Raw genomic sequence first — 4,648 nt, forward strand, 5'->3', positions numbered from 1 at the left:
ATGAAGGAGATACAACACGTGTGCACCTAGCAAGATTATCTCAAGTGCACGAAGAAAACATACTTAGTACATAACTCAGAAACTGACAGGTCAAGCAGATGAAAACTAAGCAGAGATATAGATTATCTGAATAATACATTTAATAAGTTCAAATGTATATATTGATATAAACCTCTACACTCTACTTGAAAGTTGCTAGGAGGGTAATTCTTTTTTTTTTTAATTAATTTATTTATTTATTTATTTATTTTTGGCTGTGTTGGGTCTTCGTTTCTGTGCGAGGGCTTTCTCTAGTTGTGGCGAGCGGGGGCCGTGGTGCGCTTGCCTCTCACTGTCGCGGCCTCGCCTGTTGCGGAGCACAGGCTCCGGACGCGCAGGCTCAGTAGTTGTGGCTCACGGGCCCAGCCGCTCCGCGGCATGTGGGATCTTCCCAGACCAGGGCTCGAACCCATGTCCCCTGCATTGGCAGGCAGATTCTCAACCACGGCGCCACCAGGGAAGCCCCGAGGGTAATTCTTAAAAGCTCTCATCACAAGAAAAAAAAATGTAACTATGTGAGGTGATGGAAGTTAACTGGGCTTGTTGTGGTGACATTTTGCAATACGTACATGTATCAAATCATTATGTGGTACAGCTAGAACTCATACAATGTTACATGTCAATTATATCTCAATAAAACTGGTGAAAATTTAAAATAAAAAAATAAAAGGATATGGCATGAGCAAATATGTGATGGCGATATTTCACCAAGTCTCAACTTCCTACACGCAAAAGCTGGATCATAAGAACAAAACACTGCATCTGTGTAATTCAGCAATTACTATTTTACTAAAAAGAAGGAAGACCCGACCCAGGAAAGAGAGAAAAGCATTATTTTGAAATCTGCGGCGCCGCATCACCATATTTTATAAGAATACATACGAAATCAAGGGTAGGGTATATGTCAAATTTAAAAATAAAGGGGGCTCAGGCTGTCCCTACGCTTCTTCTCCTCACCATCTTCATGACCTCCTTTCGCCAAGGCTTCCCAGGCGCTGAAGACCGGTTCCTTCTGGACTCCGCATCTTTGCTCCTTTGGGGAGAAAGAGCTGAGATTTCGCGGCGCCGCCGCCGGTTGGGCGCTAGGTGGCGCCGCTGCGCTTCTGCGCCCACCCACACCCTCCCTCCCATCCCCGCCACGACGCCGCCCCGAGCCCGAGATCCCCTCCAGACCCGAGGCTCCTCCGCGGTCCTGCTGTATGCACCACTGGGTCCAAATTCAGCGTCCAGACAGGTGCACCTGGGGAGGCCTGGGAGTGATGGCAGGCTACAGAGTGGCCAGACGCCTGCCTTCCTGCAGGGAGTGTCTTCTCCAAAGCCCAGCATTCACGTCTTATTGCATATTATTCACTTCCCTTACTCCTTCCTGCCCCCTCCTCGGGGCCCGTTTCTCCTCCAGGACCTCTAAGAATGTGCCTTCAGCTTATGTTTCCAAACCTCCTGGGTTGTCTCAGGCCGCCTACTGGCTCCATTCTGAGTCGGGAGAGCAAGCAACATGTTTGCCAGAAAGAGCACCGCCAAAAACTACAACAGGCCTCTTATTATCAAGGAAAGAAGCACCGGGTTGTTGCATTAGTGGGTTACTTTAATTCTGTAGATTAGTCTCACCTTGTCTGTAGGTGAAGTAACAGAACCATCTCCAGCTCGCGAAAGCACGAATGGAGAACGTACTGTGGGCGCGCAGGGCTGTCTCTACATAACTGGCCATAATAGAGAGGGCATTTGGGCTGGCCATGAACTAATTCTGGAATCTTGGTACCACATGCGCATTATCCACCTCCCGGTCCAGGGAGGATAACCAGGGGCAGGCAGGGATCACAGCAGTGGCTTTAAGAAGTGACAGGCTCCACTCTTTGGCAGCCTTCCAAGGTGTGCAGCCAGGCTCCTGGCCGACCAGACTTGGCCATCAAGCTGAGTAGGTTAACAAGGGACAAAGAAATGTAGAGAGTGCAAGCTAGAGGAGAAGCCTGCTTCCTCCTGGGCCGCCACCTTCCCCAACTTTCTATTCTGTTTTCAAGGAGACATGGGAAAAAATAAGCCCATGGGTGTGGTTGGTTCTCCCTTCCCTCCCCCCATGCCTCGGAATGAAGGGCTAGTGCCGTTTCCACCTGGGAGATGGGCCAACGCTGCCCATTCCTGTTCTACCTGATCATCTATGGAAACTGGGGTGGGAGGGGGTGGACAGCAGACCGGCACACCTGTCATCTTTCTCTCCTCCCTTCCACACCTGCATCCAGCTGGTGGGAAAATCTGAGACAGTTTGGGGTGAGAGGAGACTCACTGAACAGCCCTCCACTCTCTGCTGTAGTCTCCCCTAAAGAGATTGGGGCCACCCCCAGTTAACAATTCGTGTGAGCTCTCTTGCCTTTGCTCCTGCTTGCCTACCCCTAACCCCAGGACTCCAGTGGGGCAGGTTCATTCCGGGTTCCCTGGTGCCGAAGGAATGTGAATTAAGCAAACAAAGTTTCACATTGTGCTTAATATTCCAGAAAACTGTCTGAATACCTTTTATTTTTCCAGCAGTAAGGAGGTAAATCTTTTTTTTTTTTTTACTGTATGGTTTTATTTATATGTGGAATCTAAAAAACAAATGCACAAACATAACAAAACAGAGTTATAGGTACAGAGAACAAACAGGTGCTTGCCAGAGGGGAGGGCAGCAGGCAGAAGAAAGAAAGAAGTGAGGGAGATTAAGAGATACAAACTTCCATTTGCAAAATAAATGAGTCATGGGTAAGAAATGCACTATGGGGAATAGTTAATAACTATGTGATATCTTTGTAGGATGACATATCCGTAACTAGACTTATGGTGGTGATTGGTTTGAAATGTATGGAAGTATCAAATTGCTGTTATGTAACAGAAACTAACATAATGTTGTAGGTCAATTACAAACAGACAAACGGGGCTCCCCTGGTGGCGCAGTGGTTGAGAGTTCGCCTGCCGATGCAGGGGACACGGGTTCGTGCCCCGGTCCGGGAGGATCCCACATGCCGCGGAGCGGCTGGGCCCGTGAGCCATGGCCGCTGAGCCTGCGCGTCCGGAGCCTGTGCTCCGCAACGGGAGAGGCCACAACAGTGAGAGGCCCGTGTACCGCCAAAAAAAAAAAAAAAAAAGACATAGAAAAATAGATCAGATTTGTGGTTACCAGGGGCAGGGGATGAGAAAAAGGGAGATTGTGTGAAGGCCGTCACAAGGTACAAACTTATAAGATCAATAAGTACTAGTGGTTTAATGTACAACATGATAAAAATATAATTAACACTGCTTACATTATACATGAAATTTGCTAGGAGGGAAAATTCTAAGTTCTCATCACAAGAAAAAAATTTTAACTTCTTTAATTTTATATCTATATGAGATGATAGATGTTCACTAAACTTATCATGAATCATGCTTCAAACCTTAAACTTACACAGTACTTTACGTCAGTTATATCTCAATAAAAAGAAGGAAAGAAAGAAAGAAAGAAAGAAAGGAAGAGAAAGAAAGAAAGGCAAGCTGACTTTCTTTAGAACAAAATGTTGGGGAAGTTCCAGCATAAGGGTGCTCTTGAAAACCATGGAGATTCTGGTGGTAAACAGTGACGAGAACACTGGTAGCTCCATAAGAGCAATGAGCTAAACTGCAGGTCAGCTAGTTTGTCAGAGAAAAAAAAAGAGAGAGAGACAGCGAAGACTCCTCCAGAAGTTAGAACAAACCTCAAAGGCTGGCCTCAAAAAACCACTCCCAAGTGTGAGATTAGAACACTCCCTAACACCATACACAAAAATAACTCAAAATGGATTAAAGACCTAAATGTAAGGCCAGACACTATCAAACTCTTAGAGGAAAACATAGGCAGAACACTCTATGACATAAATCACAGCAAGGTCCTTTTTGACCCACCTCCTAGAGAAATGGAAATAAAAATAAACAAATGGGACCTAATGAAACTTCAAAGCTTTTGCACAGCAAAGGAAACCATAAACAAGACCAAAAGACAGCCCTCAGAATGAGAGAAAATATTTGCAAATGAAGCAACTGACAAAGGATTAATCTCCAAAATTTACAAGCAGCTCATGCAGCTCAATAACAAAGAAACAAACAACCCAATCCAAAAATGGGCAGAACACCTAAATAGACATTTCTCCAAAGAAGATATACAGATTGCCAACAAACACATGAAAGAATGCTCAACATCATTAATCATTAGAGAAATGCAAATCAAAACTACAATGAGATATCATCTCACACCGGTTAGAATGGCCATCATCAAAAAATCTAGAAACAATAAATTCTGGAGAGGGTGTGGAGAAAAGGGAACACTCTTGCACTGCTGGTAGGAATGTGAATTGGTACAGCCACTATGGAGAACAGTATGGAGCTTCCTTAAAAAACTACAAATAGAACTACCATTCAACCCAGCAATCCCACTACTGGGCATATACCCTGAGAACACCATGATTCAAAAAGAGTCATGTACCAAAATGTTCATTGCAGCTCTATTTACAATAGCCAGGAGATGGAAACAACCTAAGTGTCCGTCAACAGATGAATGGATAAAGAAGATGTGGCACAGATATACAATGGAATATTACTCAGCCATAAAAAACAAAATTGAATTATT

This window comes from Tursiops truncatus, chromosome 9 (genome assembly GCF_011762595.2).
Source record: "Tursiops truncatus isolate mTurTru1 chromosome 9, mTurTru1.mat.Y, whole genome shotgun sequence".
Classification (NCBI taxonomy): Eukaryota; Metazoa; Chordata; class Mammalia; order Artiodactyla; family Delphinidae; genus Tursiops; species Tursiops truncatus.